Source organism: Callithrix jacchus, chromosome 4 (assembly GCF_049354715.1).
Source record: "Callithrix jacchus isolate 240 chromosome 4, calJac240_pri, whole genome shotgun sequence".
NCBI lineage: Eukaryota > Metazoa > Chordata > Mammalia > Primates > Cebidae > Callithrix > Callithrix jacchus.
The window spans coordinates 164,771,777-164,789,314 of record NC_133505.1 but is presented as its reverse complement, the minus strand read 5'-3'; positions in this window follow the sequence as shown (position 1 = coordinate 164,789,314).

Here is a 17,538-nt window from a genome sequence, read left to right as displayed (position 1 = left end):
GCCGTAACCTTTACAAAGAAGGTAATGAAAGAAGTTAACCGATCAGTTTTTTTCCTATTCTGTTTCCTTGTTCCCATTTTATAAAAACCAGTTTTCTGCTATTGCCCAGTGAGGGCTTTTATTTTATTTTATTTTATTTTTTGAGACAGAGTTTCACTCTTGTTGCCCAGGCGGGAGTGCAATGGCACCATGTTGGCTCACTGCAACCTCTGCCTCCTGGGTTCAAGCAATTCTCCTGCCTCAATCTCCAGAGTAGCTGGGATTGCAAGCATGCACCACCATGCCCAGCTAATTTTTTTTTCTCACAGCTAATTTTTGTACTTTTAGTGGAGATGGGGTTTCACAATGTTGGCCAGGCTAGTCTCGGGCTCCTGACCTCAGGTGATCTGCTGGCCCCCACCTCCCAAAGCGCTGGCATTACAGGCGTGAGCCACGGCGCCCAGCCTCATTTTATTTTACATGAGGGAGGTTTCTCTAATTCATGAATCCTGAACGAGAGCCAGTTAGATCTGCATCTAAATTGGTTGTTATTTTATCTTTTGACAGTTCTGGTGACTGTAAAGGGACCCAAAGGAGCTACCCCCCCAAGAAACACAGAAGAGCCCTGCGGACCCCGTTTGAGGTCTCCTGTCCTTATGCAGCCCGGGGGGTGCCAGGCAGTTCTTCTCAAATTAGACTCTGCTCGTTTTGCATTGAGGCCCCCGATTTTTTTAGTTTTTGAATTAAGGATTAGTGTGTGACCTTGGAAAGGATACCAAGGGTAGTTTGTGCTGCGAGAGGGCACTTGTCCTCTGGGATGCTGTGGCTGCTGAGTCAGCTGCAATCTTAAAGGCAACTGACAGTGTTTGCAGTAAGCGGTTATTCCTGCAGGAGCAAGAAGTCTGACTTTCAGAATCCACAGGTGTTTGTGTTTCTATCTTCTTCATTTTTTTTTTTTTTCTTGCATGCTTAGTTTGGGGGAATCATTGGCTAAGTTGATCAAGGGTATCTCAGAGCCAAAGCTATAACTTTATTGGTGGGTGTGGCTCAGGCAGTAAAAGCTATTGGAGCACCTACCAATAAGACTTGCTGGGCGTGGTGGTGCCCAGCACCTGTAATCCCAGTACTTTGGGAGGCTGAGGCAGATGGATCACCTGAGGTCAGAAGTTTGAGACCAGCCTGGCCAACATGGTGAAAACCCATCTCTACTAAAAAGACAAAAATAAGCTGGGCGTGGTGGTGCACGTCTGTAGTCCTAGCTACTCAGGAGGCTGAGGCAGGAGAGTCGCTTGAACTCAGGAGCCAGAGGTTACAGTGAGCCGAGATGGTGCCACTGCACTCTAGCCTGGCGACAGAGCGAGACTCCATCTCAAACAAACAAAAAAGAATAAGGCTCCTGAGAAAGGATAAGCTGGTCATGGAATAAGCTAGTTGATGTTAGGTCACCAACCAGCTGCAAGGAAATGTTCACGCAACGAAGTACACCGTGAAAGGACTGTATGAGCCAGAAACGGGATTCTTAACGTCTGGCCATGCCCGCCGTTCCGTGTATAAGAATATGGCCCCAGAAGCTGCGAGTATTTACGAAATGGCAAAAGATCTTCTAGAATCACAGTGTCATTACATTTTAGAATTACAGTCTATTTTAAAGATCCTACTAAAGATATTTTAGAATTACAGTGGCCAGGGAGGGAGAGCATCAGGACAAACAGCTAATGCACGTGTGGCTAAAACCTCGGTGACGGGGTGAGGGTGCAGCAGACCACGACGGCACACGTATGTCTCCGTAACAAACCTGCGAATTCTGCTCACGTGTCCCGGAACTTGAAGTAAAATAAAATACAGTTTAAACAAAGAGTCACAGTGGCCATTTGTGAAACGTTTTAAATGAACGAGACTATCTAACTAGTGAGCTTGAAGCCCAAGCCTCCCAAATTAAGAGAAGAGAATGGGATTTTTATTTTAATTGGCATTTAGAAGCCTCAAGGAGACAACTGAACTCGCAGCCTTGGCAGCCTAAGGCCGGCAGAAACTGGCTGCCCAGTTAGGAGGAAAGTTAGTCCCGCTCTCGTTCCCTGGTGCCAGTCATCAGCAAAGCAGCTGGGGGCTTTGCCAACATCACCCCGCTTCCTGCCCCATGCACCCCTGGAGGTGTTAGGAGGACCCGTGCCGCACAGGTGAGGACTAAGCTCACTTGGCTTAGCTCCCGGGAAACCAGTCTGGGCGCTGCTGGCTGGACCAGGTGCTAGACAGCTGTGAATAGGAAGGGTTGGTTTGGAAGTTCATTGTAAGTTGTAAAAAAGGCATATGAGGCACTATCAGTCCATATCTACACACACACACGACTTGACTTATGGCCTGACGACTGGATGCAGAGACTGATCTCTCAGACTTGTACCTGAGTCTCAGCCCAGGGGCGGGGCTATCCAGACACAAATGATCTTCCTTACCCTTCTCAGAGTGTGCCCAGCAGCCACAGGCTACCACCCACGCAGTGCCACGCTCTGCAAACTCCAGGCCCCGGGGATGGAGAGTGCGGGGCCTCCCTCTGTCCAGGTCCCTGGGTCCCTGCACCTTTCTTCCTCCTGGTCTGTTGCTGAAAGTCAATAGGCCTGTCGGTTGGGTTGCTGCAGAGACCACAGGTGCCCGTGGGCTCTGGGGACCAGGGGAGCTTTATTCACTTCCATGGTTAAGACCAGGCTCCCCATACAGGTGTGCCAGCCTGTTGGGAGAGCCCCGCCCCAACCAGTGTCCCAGCTGGAAAAACAACCCGAAGCACACCTGTCCCAGGTATATGGGAAAGAAGGGGGCTTTCACATGCCAAGAACAGCAAGGTCTGCTTGTCCTTAATAGAAACATTGTTCAAATCAGTCCCACATCCAAGGAGAACCTACTAGGGACAGGAGGAGTTTTCAGACTGGGGTCTGGCTGTTCCATTATTGTCAACTGAGGAAGCTTACCAGGGCCTCTGACAATGCAGGCCTGTCCCTAAACCCCCAGGCCCAGCATGGGAGCTGGGCCACTAGACGAGCAGGGAAGAAGGGTGGACACTGCCGCCGAGCGTCCCCTTCCCAGCGCCTCCTCCCAGCGTTCCCTCACAGCAGGAGGAGGAACAGGACTCCCAGTGTGCCCTCCCTTGGGGGGCTGGCAGGCCTCCTTCCTTTCTGTGCTTGACCTTCTCCAGAAAGACTCCTTTTCTGACTGGCTGGCAAGATTCACACAGAGAGAAAAATGCCATGAGTATTTTATTTTATTTATTTTTTTTTTTTTTTGAGGCGGAGTTTCGCTCTTGTTACCCAGGCTGGAGTGCAATGGCCCGATCTCGGCTCACCGCAACCTCCGCCTCCTGGGTTCAGGCAATTCTTCTGCCTCAGCCTCCTGAGTAGCTGGGATTACAGGCACGCGCCACCACGCCCAGCTAATTTTTTGTATTTTTAGTAGAGACGGGGTTTCACCGTGTTGACCAGGATGGTCTCGATCTGTTGACCTCGTGATCCACCCGCCTCGGCCTCCCAAAGTGCTGGGACTACAGGCGTGAGCCACCGCGCCCGGCCTGCCATGAGTATTTTATAAAACGGCCGCACACTGTCACTGCAGAGCGTAGAGTGAAAGGTTACAGGGCAGAAAGTGTTGATGGAACACCCGGAAGACCTGTCTGGCAACTCTAGGGGTGCAGAAAGGGGCTGGCGTGGTGGGAGCAAGCTCGCCTGCCCGAGCGAGACCAGCTGAGCCCTGACTGCGGCCTGGGCGGGTGGGAAAGGAGTCCTTTTTATTTTTTATTTATTTATTTTTTATTTTGGTGCCATGACTCAGATGTGAAGAAAGGAGTCCTTTTACAATGTTTGTGTGTGTTTAAAAAATGTTCAAAATTGGCCAGGCGTGGTGGCTCATGCCTGTAATCCCAGCACTTTGGGAGGCCGAGGTGGGTGGATCACGAGGTCAAGAGATCGAGACCATCCTGGTCAACACGGTGAAACCCCGTCTCTACTAAAAATATAAAAAATTAGCTGGGCACGTTGGCGCGTGCCTGTAATCCCAGCTACTCAGGAGGCTGAGGCAGGAGAATTGCCTGAACCCAGGAGGTGGAGGTTGCGGTGAGCCGAGATCACGCCATTGCACTCCAGCCTTGGTGATAAGAGCAAAACTCCGTCTCAAAAAAAAAAAAAAGTTCAAAATAGAAATTTAAAAGATTATTCTTACATTTTGCTGCATCATATAGTTTTGAAAGTAAAGTAAAATTGCAAATTACTATATGGTAATTCCCTTTTGAGAAAAATCAATTTAATTAGTCGAAACATATAGCCTATAACATGTTACAGCATTTCACACTACCAGGAACAAAGCGCACTTTGGAATCAGGTATACTTTAGAAAGCTGTGGCTGAGTCTTAAACAGGCTGGGCATGGTAGCTCATGCCTCTAATCCAACCACTTTGGGAGGGTGAGGTGGGCAGATCACCTGATGTCAGGAGTTTGAGACCAGCCTGGCCAATATGGTGAAACCTCATCTCTACTAAAGATACAAAAAATAGCTGCATGTGGTGGCATGGACATGTAATCCCAGTTACTCAGGAGGCTGAGGCAGGAGAATCGCTTGACCCCTGGGAGGCAGAGGTTGCAGTGAGCCAATATCATGGTTCTGCACTCCAGCCTGGGAGACAGAATGAGACTCTGTCTCACAAAACCAAACAAAAAACAAAAAAAGCAACGCCCGTCCCCACACCAAGGAAGTCTTAAACAAGAAGTCTCAAGGTAGGCCACCCAGAGCTGGGGTGGCAGCTCATCAATGGCATCAAGACCCAGGCAGGCTCATTCTCCCTCTTGATTTTACCTACCATGTTGGTTTGTTGTTTCATCACAAAATAGTTGCTGCAGCTCCAGACATTATACCAATACTCAAGATAGAAAGAAGAGAGGAATTCACACCAACTGTATCTGTCCGTTTTATGAGAAAAAGGCAAAAGCTTCTCTCTCTTTAAGTCCACGACAAATTTCCACGTAAGACTCTTCGGCCAGAACTGTCATGTGGCCTCCATTAGACACGATGCAAACCTTTGCGGCCTTTTCAGTTGAGATGGACAAGAGAGAAAGGGGTTAGGAATGAGAGAGTTTTGGGTCAGATGACCAACAACGCCTGCCATGTCTAGTGCAGCCAGTATCTGACCATCAGTCTTGTTCTTTTAGCATAAGCCTTAGCACTGCTTTAGAAATTTAGTTATAAATTCTTTCTCCAAATTTATGATAATACTATTCTTCCTATTAAAATGTATTCCTATGAAAATATGCCTCCTACCTTCATTTTTTCCATTTATTTCCTCTGCAGGGCGATCATGGTGAAGTAAATGGGACAGGAGGTCTTTCTGATCTGTGCAGAACACTGGAGCGCTGATTGGACTGCTGTGAAGCACCTGGGTCTCCGAACTGCTTGCCTCGTGGTTTGCTGCTGTTTTGTTTTATTTTATTTATTATTTTTATTTTTTGAGATGGACTCATGCTCTGTCACCCAGGCTGAAGTGCAGTGGCATAATCTTGCCTCACTGCAACCTCTGCCTCCTGGGTTCAAGCCTTTCTCCTGTCTCAGCCTCCCAAGTAGTTAGGACTACAGGTGTGCACCACCATGCCTGGCTAATTTTTGTATTTTTAGTAGAGATGGGGTTTCACCATATTGGCCAGGCTTGTCTTGAACTCCTGACCTCAAGTGATCCTCCCACCTCGGCTTCCCAAAGTGCTGGGATTACAGGCGTGAGCCACTGCACCCAGCCTCATTTTATTTTTGAGACAGGGTCTCATTCTGTTACCAGGCTGGAGCACAGTGGTGTGAACAGGACTCACTGCAGCCTTGACCCCCTGTTCTCAAGCAATCCTCCCATCTCAGCCTCCGGAGTAGCTGAGACCACAGGTGCATGCCACCATGCCTGGCTAACGTTTTATCTTTTGTAGAGATGGGCTCTCACTTTATTGCCCAGGCTGGTCTCCAACTTCTGGACTCAGTCGATCCTCCTACCTTGGCCTCCCAAAGTGCTGGGATTACAGGTGCGAGCCGTTGCACCCAGCCTCACGCATTGTTTTTTCTGTTGGCCACACTGCCTCTCTGGTTTCATATTTTCTCTCTTTGAGATAACTTGTTTGTCTACTGCGTTGCTGTCTCATTCAGCGGAGTTAAGAGATCGTCCTCATTTGCTGACTAATGCACACATTGCTGCCCCTTTTGCCATAGCTCTAGAGAGGAGAGCAACTTAGCCACTGTACCACTCATTTCTACTGCAAGTATGGAAAAAAGGGAAAGTTAAATAAAAAGCCAACAGCGATGAAAAAATATTACAGCACTTTTGCAGATCAAGCTATGTGACTATTTTAACCACAAAACTGAACATGAATCCATGGAAAACTCAACAAACATGACAGCAAAAGAAAGGATCTGCTGCAGTTCTGTGTGCAGGATAAAGAGGCCAGCTGCTTCCCTTCATCTCTGGAGTCCTCAGTTCTGCGGTGCCCTGAAGCAGCCCTTCTTAAGAAGGTAGTCTGCTCGATCTTCAACCAGGGAATGGCTTTTGTACTATAAAAATGCTCTGTAGTGTGTGTTTTTAGGTAAATTAATACATTAGGATTCAGTGGGGTGGGCGTGGTGGTCCACTCCTGTAATCCCAGCACTTTGGGAGGCTGAGGTGGGTGGATCACCTGAGGTCAGGAGTTTGAGACCAGCCGGGCCAACATGGCGAAACCATGTCTCTACCAAAAATACAAAAATTAGCCAGGCATGGTGGTGGGTGCCTGTACTCCCAGCTACTCAGGAGGCTGAGGCAGGAGAATCACTAGAACTCAGGAGGCGGAGATTGTAGTGAGCTGAGATGGTGCCACTGGACGCCAGCCTGGGCGACAGAGTGAGACTGTCTCAGGAAAAAAAAGTCTCGGAGTGTGAGCAGGAAAACTCCAGGCCTGGCCCCGTTTCAGGAGCTGCAGCTGTTTTCAAGGCCAACTTGCTTCCTGCCTGAGTGATGCCCGGCAGCCCACTGCTGGCCTGCACGGATTTATTTAGACAATAACGTTTGACTAGACAGCCAGACTTTTCCCACTCTCTTTATATCCGGAGGGGTTTGCTCATAATTAGTTAAATCAGCTTTCTCTGCCTCTCAGTGCCAAGATGTTTATAGAAATCCACTACTTCTGCTGTAGGCTATGCTTTATTTTCATTCTCTCTGCCACAACTTTCCCCATTGTTTCTAAAACCCTTCATCCAAAAATCTGAAGCTCCTCATGGAGCCAAGCAGGACAATCGGCGTTGAAAGGGAACACACCTGTTCAGCACAAAGACTTTCTCTCCTTTCTCCTCGAGGCTCAGCTGCTTGCCCTTTCTCCTCTTCTTGGGTGCCAAAGGGTGAGTGGAGATCTTGGATTATCTGTCACTTGCTGGAGCTGTTCTGTGCCAGAAAGATCCCCCCAGCACCCATCACAGTGGTGGCTTGGGTTCAATACTATGTCTTGTTCAGACAGCTGATCTGCTAATCAGCCCGCGCTTTTGAGGGCTAACGGGAAAAGGACATCCCCTGACCTGTGAAATTATCCATCCCTGCCTTTCCATGACACTCCCCTTCAGCGTGTGTGTTGTCAGAGAAAGGAGAGGAGAAGAAGCAGTTCCAAGAAAAATAACAGGATGTGGTTGATGAGATATGAAATGAAAGTCTGGGTGGGTATGGAAACTGACTTTGTCTTTTTTTTTAGACAGAGTCTTGCTCTGTTGCCCAGGCTGGAGTGCAGTGGCGCAATCTCGGCTCACTGCAACTTTGCCTCCTGGGTTCAAGTGATTCTCCTGCCTCAGCCTCCCAAGTAGCTGTGATTACAGGCATGCACCACCATGGCCGGACTTTTCTTTCTTTTTTTGGTATTTTTAGTAGAGATGGGGTTTCACCATGTTGGCCAGGCTAGTCTCAAACTCCTGGCCTCAAGTGATCCACCCACCTCAGCCTCCCAGGTGCTGGGATTACAGGCGTGAGCCATTGCACTGGGCCTGACTTTTGTCTTTAAGGCAGTGGTTCCTAACCTTTATTGAGTCACCCAGATCTTTAAAAATCTGATGACAGGTACAAATCCTTTCCCCAGAAAAAAATGTAAAATATGCACTTGAACAATTTGCCTGTAGTCTCCTGTGGTTCATTGGTACCCCTTCCCCCAACCCTCCAGAATTATCTGGACCACAGGTGACAAATTTCTATTTTAAGGCCAGGTGCGATGGTTCACATCTGTAATCCCAGCACTTTGGGAGGCTGAGTGGGTGGATTGCTTGAGCCCAGGAGTTTAAGACCCACCTGGGTAACATGGCGAAACCCCGTCTCTACAAAAATACAAAAATTAGCTGGGCATTGTGCAAAAAATACCTGTAATCTCAGCTATTCAGGGGACTGAGGTGGGAGGGTCCTTGAGCCTGGGAGGTCGTGAGCCAGGATTGTACCACTGCACTCCAGACTGGGTGACAAAGTGAGACCCCATCTAAAAAAAAAAGATTCCTATTTTAGAAGCAGGTTAGAAGCTGCTATTGCAAGTACCCCTTAGAGGTGGTTGGAAGATAAATCTTAAATACAAAAAAATTTCCAATGATATTAGGAAATGCAGAGTTAATATCATGCAAAAGAAGAGAATTAGGAGCTGGGAGCGCCTCAAAAACATTTTTAATTCACCAGAGGTCACTTCTTCTCCTGTGGTGGTCGGATACCTCCCATTTATGCTAATGAATTTGCTACTCTGTGTCGATGTGTGGCAAGGGAGGAATAATCTCAGTTGCAGCCAATTTATCCATCTGGACGTGATTTAAACATCAACAAAAGAATTCAACCTCACAAAAATCATTTGTTTTGTTTGCTTCTACAAATTGATGTTTTGTTTTCTCCCTCTTGCTCTTTATTTTAGAGTGGATGGATAGTTTTCTATATGGCACATTTTCAAATACTCCTGTTTCATTACAGCAATACATTTTTAGACACGTGTTTAGGGGCAGAGTGAGCACAAACTCTGGCTTAAGATCAGTCAGGACAGGCAGGAATAGTTCCTGCTGCATAACACACACATCCAAGTCTCAGTGGCCCAGCAGAGCAGGAGGTGATTGCTGGCATGAGCGCATTCTGCTATGGGTCTGAGCAGTAACCCAGGCCATCTCTCCTCTGTGTGCCCGCTCCGCCTTCTAAGCTGCTGCAGCTCTTCAGCCCCTTTATGGCAACACTTAGTCCCATCATCACGGTGGGAAGGAGGAGGGCAGCCAGAGGGAGGAACATCACCACTGCAATGATACGCTTCCACCTGGAACCGCACACATCCCCCCAGCTATGTTTCTTTAGCCAAAGTGAATCACATGGCGATGTCTAGTTTTACAGAGACAAAATTCCACGGGCAGGCCAAACAATTCCTGGGACTTACAGTATTGGAAATAGATCATATAGTCACCAGCCAGAGTGTGAAGATATCTTAATACAGGGCATCTGGCAGGGTCCACTTGGTAGCAAGACAAAATTGGTTCTACCAAAAGAGACTGTTCTGACCTCACTCTATAAAATTTAAAAGCAAACCTTGAAAGGATCAAATTGATTTCAAGTTACTGAACTACATGCCAGAAAAAAAAGCTGAAAACTATTTAAAAGAATACAACAAAATCTAGCACCCACCAATGTAAAATTTTACAATGCCAGCATCTAATCCAAAACTATCAGACATGAAAAGCAACAGGAAAATATAAACCCCACCAAGAGAAATATCAATCAACAGAAAAGACCCAGAAATAAAATACATGACAGTATTAACAGATAAAGACTTTAAAACAACTATTACAAATATACTCCATATATTCATGAAGGTAGGGAGGAATAGAAACATAAATGAGGAGAGAAATTAATAATATAAGAAAGATCCAAGTGGAATTTACTAGAGATAAAAATATAGTATCGACCATCCTGGTCAACATGGTGAAACCCCGTCTCTACTAAAGATACAAAAAATTAGCTGGGCGTGGTGGCGTGTGCCTGTAATCCCAGCTACTCAGGAGGCTGAGGCAGGAGAATTGCCTGAACCCAGGAGGCGGAGGTTGTGGTGAGCCAAGATCGCGCCATTGCACTCCAGCCTGGGTAACAAGAGTGAAACTCCATCTCAAAAAAAAAAAAAAAAAAAAAATATATATATATATATATATATATATACATATATAATATCTAGAATAAAAAATACATGACATAAGATTAACAGCAGAAAGATGCTACAGAAGAAAACATCAGTGAGCTTGAAGACATAGAAAAAGCAACTGTCCAAAAACGAAGCACACTGAGAAAACAAATTAAGAGAGAATCCAGTGATCTGTGGACAAGATCAAGTGGTTTTACGTGAATATCTCTGCAGTTTCAGAAATAAAGGAGGGAGACAGAAAGAATATTTGAAGAAATAGGGCCAACATTTTTTCACATTTAATGAAAACTTTATTAAATGTGATCCAAGAACCTTAACCAAACCAAAGCAGAAGCACAGAGAAAACTATACTAAGGCACATTGTAATCAAATTGCTGGAAACTAGTGACCAAGGGAAAATCTGAAAAGCAGGTCAGGGAAGAAAACTCAGTGTGTACAAAAGAGCAAGGTAAGAGTGATGGCAGATTTGTCATCAGAAACTAGCAAGCCAGGAGACCACAGAGTGACATCCAGGTGTGGGAGCTCACACCTGTAATGCCAGCAATTTGGGAGGCTGAGGCAGGAGGATTACTTGAGCTCAGGAGTTTGAGACCAGCCTGGGCAACATAGTAAGACCTCTTGTCTACTAAAAATTAAAAAAAAAAAAAAATTAGCCAGGTGTGGTGGCATGGGCCTGTGGTCGCAGCTACTCGGGAGGCTGAGCCTGGGAAGTCGAGGCTGCTGTGAGCCACGACCGCATCACTGCACTCCAGTTTGGGTGCCAGAGCCAGACCTGGTCTCAAAAAAAGTACTGAAAAGAAAAAGAAAGCAATCAATCCGGAATTCTGTCCTGCACAAAGTATCTTTCAAAATCAGCCTTTCAGACAAAGAAAAGCTGAGAGAATTAACTAACTAGAGAACTAGATTTTAAGAAATGTTAAAGAAAACTCCTCAGGCAGTAGCAAAATGACACTAGATGGAAATTTGGATGTGCACAAGGATTCGGAGTGACAAATGCATCAGGAAATGTCAAAGACTTTTTAAAATTGAAAATACTCTTTAAAAGATAACTGACTGTTTAAAGCAAAAATATTAACAGCGGGTTTTTGAGCTGACAATATATGTAGAATAAAATATATGACAACAGTAAGGTACAGGAGGGGAAAATGGAGGTAACGTATTGTAAGGTTCATATGCTGTGTATCCTCATACACAGCACCACGTGGTACCATATTGCTTGAAAGTAGACTATGATACGTTAAATATATATAGTAAACTCTGGGACAAACAGCAAAGAGGGAAAAGGGAGGTCATATTGAAGGTAAAATAATAAAAAGTACTCAATTCAAAAGAGGGAAAAATAGGAATGAAGAACAGATTGAACAAATAAGAGACAAATGGCAAGATAATGAATTTAAACCCAACCATGTTGATAATAACATTAAATATAAACAGTCTAACAATAATTAGGTGCTTTATGACTCCAGTTCAGGAACAAACAGACATAAAGAAATTGTATGTAGGAAGGAAACACTGAAGCCTACAAATGAATGAGAACATGAGATGTTTGTCTTGGCCTGCCTGATGCATTTCACTGAACATAATGATCTCCAGTTCCATCCATGTTGCAAATGACTGGATCTTATTCTTTTTACGGCTGAAAGTACTCCATTGTGTATATGTGCCACATTTTCTTTATCAATTCTTCTGTTGATGGACACTTAGGTTGCTTCTTGGCTATTGTGAACAGCGCTGCAACACAGGAGTGCAGATATCTCTATACTGATTTCCTTTCTTTTTTTTTTTTTTTTTGAGACGGAGTTTCGCTCTTGTTACCCAGGCTGGAGTGCAATGGCGCGATCTCGGCTCACCGCAACCTCCGCCTCCTGGGCTCAGGCAATTCTCCTGCCTGAGCCTCCTGAGTAGCTGGGATTACAGGCACACGCCACCATGCCCAGCTAATTTTTTTGTATTTTTAGTAGAGACGGGGTTTCACCACGTTGACCTGGATGGTCTCAATCTCTTGACCTTGTGATCCACCCGCCTCGGCCTCCCAAAGTGCTGGGATTACAGGCGTCAGCCACCGCGCCCGGCCCTGATTTCCTTTCTTTTGGGTATATGCCCAGCAGTGGGATTGCTAGATCATATGGTAGCTCTGCTCTTAGTTTTCTGAGGAACCTCCAAACTGTTCTCCACAGTGGCTGTACTAATTTACATTCCCTTCAACAGTGTATGAGGGTTCCTTTTTCTCAAAATCCTCGCCCGCATTTGCTACTGCCTGTCTTTTGGCTAAAAGCCATTTTAACTGGGGTAGATGACATCTCACTGTAGCCTTGGTTTGCATTTCTCTGGTGATCAGTGATGTTGAGCATCTTTTCATATACCTGTTTGCCATTTGTAGGTCTTCTTTGAGAAATGCCTATTCAAATATTTTGCTCATTTTTTGATCAGATTATAAGATTTTTTCCTGTAGAGTTGTTTGAGATCTTTATGTATACTGATTATCAATCCCTTGTCAGATGGGTAGTTTGCAAATATTTTCTTCCATTCTGTGGGCTGTCTCTTCACTTGGCTGACTGTTTGCTTTGCTCTGCAGAAGCTTCTTAATTTGATCCCATTTGTCCCTGTCTGCTTTGGTTACCTGTGCTGTTGGGGTACTGCTCAAGAAATTTTTGCCCAGACCAATGTCCTGGAGATTTTCCTCAATGTTTTCCTGTAGTAGTTTCATAGCTTGACGTCTTAGATTTAAGTCTTAAATCCATTTTGATTTGATTTTTGTATATGGCAAGAGACAGGGGTCTAGTTTCTTTCTTCTGCATACTGATATTCCAGTTTTCCCAGCACCGTTTATTGAAGATACTGTCTTTTCCCCAGCATATGTTCTCAGCATCTTTTTCAAAAATGAATTCACCACAAGTGTGTGGATTTGCTTCTGGGTTTCCTATTCTGTTCCATTGGTATATGTGCCTGTTTTTATGCCAGTACCATGCTGTTTTGGTTACTATAGCTTTGTAGTGTAATTTGAGGTCAGGTAATGTGATTGCTCCAGTTTTGTTCTTTTTGTTAAGGGCAGCTTCAGCTATTCTGGGTCTTTTGTCATTCCATATAAATTTTAGGATTGTTTTTTCTATTTCTTTTGAGAATGTTGTTGGTATTTGGATAGGGATTGGTTTGAATCTGTAGATTATTTTGGGCAGTATGGATGTTTTAACAATAATTTTTCTTCTAATCCATGAACATGGAATTTTCCATTTTTGTGTGTGTCCTCTTTAATTTCTTTCTTCAGTGTTTTATAGTTTCCATTATGGAGATCTTACATGTCTTTGGTTAATTCCTAGGTATTTAATGTGGCCATTGCAAATGAGATCACTTTTCGAGTTTCTTTTTCAGATTGCTCACTGTTGGCATATAAAATTGCTACTTATTTTTGCATGTTGATTTTGTATCCTATAATTTTACTGAAGTTATCAGTTCTAATAGTTTTTTTTTTGTGTGTGGACTCTTTAGGTTTTTTCCAAGTATAAACTCATCTCATCTGCAAAGAAGGATAATTTGTCTTCTTCCATTCCAGTCGGGATGCTTTCTTTCTCATCTGATTGTTCTAGCTAGGACTTCCAGTACTGTATTGAGTAACAGTGGTGAAAGTGGGCATCCTTATTATGTTCCAGATCTTAGGGGAAGGGCTTTCAGGTTTTCTCCATTTAGTAATGATAGTATCTGGGGGTCTGTTGTATGTGGCGTTCATTATGCTGAGGAATGTTCCTTCTATCCCTTTTTTTAGGGTTCTTATCATGAAGGGATATTTAATTTTGTCAAATGCCTTTTTGGCATCTATTGAAATAATCATATGATTTTTTTTGAGATGGCGTCTCACTCTGTCGCCCAGGCTGGAGTGCAATGGCGTGATCTCAGCTCACTGCCACCTCCGCCTCCCGGGTTCAAGTGATTCTCCTGCCTCAGCCTCCCAGGTAGCTGGGACTACAGGCATGTGCCATTGTGCCCAGCTAATTTATGTATTTTTAGTAGAGACACGGTTTCACCATGTTGCCCAGGCTTGTCTTGAACTCCTGACCTTATGATCCACCTGCCTTGGCCTCCCAAAGTGCTGGGATTACAGGCGTTAAGCCACTGCGCGCAGCCAATCGTATGATTTTTATCCTTCATTCTGTTTATATAATGTATCACACTGATTTGTGTATGTTGAACCATCCTTGCATCCCAGGGATAAATCTCATTTGGTCATGATGAGTGATCTTTTTATTGTTGAATTCAGTTTGCTAGTATTTTGTTCAGGATTTTTGCATCAACATTTATCAGAGATACTGGCCTGTAGTTTTCTTTTTTTTGATGTGTCTTTGGCTGGTTTTGTTATCAGGGCAATACTGGCCTGGCAGAATGAGTTTGGAAGTATTGTTTCCTTTATTGTTTGGAATAGTTTGAGTAGGTCTCCGTTTTACGACTGTACTTTAAAAATACTTTGTCTTTTCAGAATCAAACCTGCAAAATTCTTATGAAAAAACACATGGAGAAATCTTTGTAGACCTCATGCTAAGTGAACTAGGTCATAGAGAACAGATATCATCTAATTCCACCTGCAAGGTCGCTAGGGCAGTCAGAGTCATAGAGAGAGTAGAAGGGTGGGTGCCAGGGTAGAGGAGGAGAAATGGGGAATTACTGTTTAATGGGTACAGGGTTTCAGTTTGGGAAGATGAAAACGTTCTGGAAATGGCTGATGGTAATGCCACGGAACTGTGCACTTAAAATGTCTAAAATGGGCCGGGCGCGGTGGCTCACGCCTGTAATCCCAGCACTTTGGGAGGCCGAGGCGGGTGGATCACGAGGTCAAGAGGTCGAGACCATCCTGGTCAACATGGTGAAACCCCATCTCTACTAATAATACAGAAAATTAGCTGGGCATGGTGGCACGTGCCTGTAATCCCAGCTACTCAGGAGGCTGAGGCAGGAGAATTGCCTGAACCCAGGAGGCGGAGGTTGCGGTGAGCCGAGATCGCGCCATTGCACTCCAGCCTGGGTAACAAGAGCGAAACTACGTCTCAAAAAAAAAAAAAAATGTCTAAAATGGTAAATTTCATGCTATGCATATTTTACAATAAAATAAAAAAATACTTGTAGTCTTAACCACCCCATGATGATGGTGCATTAGTACTCATTAATATAGTTAGAAATAAAAGCTAAAGAAAAATTTTACATCTAAATGTCCAACTATTGGAAACTGGTACGTGGACTAATGTGTACTCATTTAAAAATGGTCATGAGGAAGACGGCCACAGCATGGAAGAGCACAAAGCAGATAAAAGATGCAAAATCACACGAGATCACAGGAATCAATTCACACGAGAGTCCCAGCGGCCACATTTGGGACAAATGAGGATCTAAAAATTATGTCTGCAAATGATTGTAATACATGGAATAGATAGAAATCCATGTCTCCATAAGGCACTGACACAAGGGAAAAAGAGCATCTCCCACCTTTGTAGGTGACTCTTACTGTGAGGGTCACCTAGGGGACACTTGGTAGGCAGGCCTTGGGTGTCTATTTCAGAGGTGCTGCCCCTGGCTGAAGCCAGGAGTCCCTGGCCTGGGACCACGTCCTGCTCTTCTCTAAATGATGCAGGGAGGGTCCCACAGGTGGGAAGAGCTTTTGGATGTATCTGTTTTCATCCCTGCACTCTGGAGATGAGCAGACAAGAGCTCACTGACTTGTTCAAGGGGACAGATGTTGGTATCCGAGTTGGGACCCTTGGCTCCTGACAATTCAAATATCTTCACATTACCAAGTATTTCTTCACTGGAAGGAAAGTCTCCAAACTTTTGATGGTTCTCCAATCCCAGGGTCGACATAAGCATGAAATGAGATTTGTATGTGGAAAGGAAAATCAGGCCTGGTTCACAGTCGGTATTTGGGAAACCAAATTTAACAGCTTAAAAATTTTTTCATAATACAACCTCATTTAAAAAAATTCAAAAACCCATGATTTTATAATAAAGACCACTCCTAATCACATCCCCAAAGAACAAATGGAGAAGCTGAATCCTCAGCACTCTTAAGAGATTTCTCCATCACTCTATTTCTGCACTACCCTGGTCTCTTAGATTTTATTGATAATGGCTTTTTATCCTTTCCACAGGCATTTATTGAGCTCCTTCTGTACATACCCGAAAACGCCTATTTATCACTCGGTAAATAGCAGTTGTCTGCTTTAAAGCAGGGCTTCTCAACCTCGGCACCACTGGCATTTTGGGCAAATAGTTCTTTATCATGGAGGCTGTGCTGTGCATTGCAGGATGCACTAGATGACAGTAACCTCCCTCAGCAACTGTCTCCAGAAGCAGCCAAATGAATACTGAAGAGCAAGAGGACTTCTGCTTGAGAACTACTGTTTTAAGGACAACTGATGGGGCTACCTGTTCCCTGCAGCCTTGGACATTTGGTGGTGGCAGCCACCCATGCCCATGCTCACCACCACCTCGTACCCAGTGGAGCAGTGTGTAATTCCAGCTTGCTGATAACCTAGCATTTTTCAGTTCAGTCAATGGCTTCTGTCCAGAATTAATGGCTTCCCCTAAGTCAACCCCTTGGCCTCCCTCACCCAGCACTAGGTACCTCCTCCACTCAGAGGCAAGCCAAATGGGAAATTGCCCAACCTTTAAAAAACGGTCTTCAAAACAGTGGTTCTTTCAAAGTTCACATGGTGCCTGGACTGAAGCTCACACGACCTCTCATTCTCTGTCTTCAGAGTTCTGCAAATCCTAGACTGATTCACTGGATTTGGCAATTTTTTCTAAGATATGGATCCCACCCAAAGACCTCCGAGCTTAGAAACTAAGCCATCTTCTCCCATGGGGCTTCATGATCTTCAGACCACCTTGCTTTTTGTCCTTTGAATTGCCAATGCATTCCAAACATTCTCATTTCTGCTTTGATGAAATCTCAACTTGTTCTGGTTCTTTTCACTGTATGCTGACGGGATGTGAAAGACCATTCCTCATCTTCCAACAGTCTAGGCTAGTGTGTATCTTTCTGGTGATTTTATTTACTGTCACTTAAAAAATACTTTCTTACAAAAGTACCTGCTGGGTCTGGGATTTGATGTTGCCCTACTTACAAGCAAGTAAGGTAGTCTGTTACTGTTTCATGTACGCCGGCAGGGGGCATGAGACTCCCGGGTCAGAGACAAGGGACCTGATGAGCCATGGCGCGACAAGCAGCACGGGCTCCAGTTCTTGCCCGGCCAGTCCCTTGGTGGAGCTGAGTGGCCAGAGGGTGCCTGCCCAAACAGTGGGTTGTTAGAGGAGAACATGGAGCTGGAAAACCCACTGTTTTATAGCAAGCAGTAGGCAAGCCCGTGCTCCTTCCAAAAAGTGACCTTGTCCCTCAAGTTGCTTGCTACATACAGTG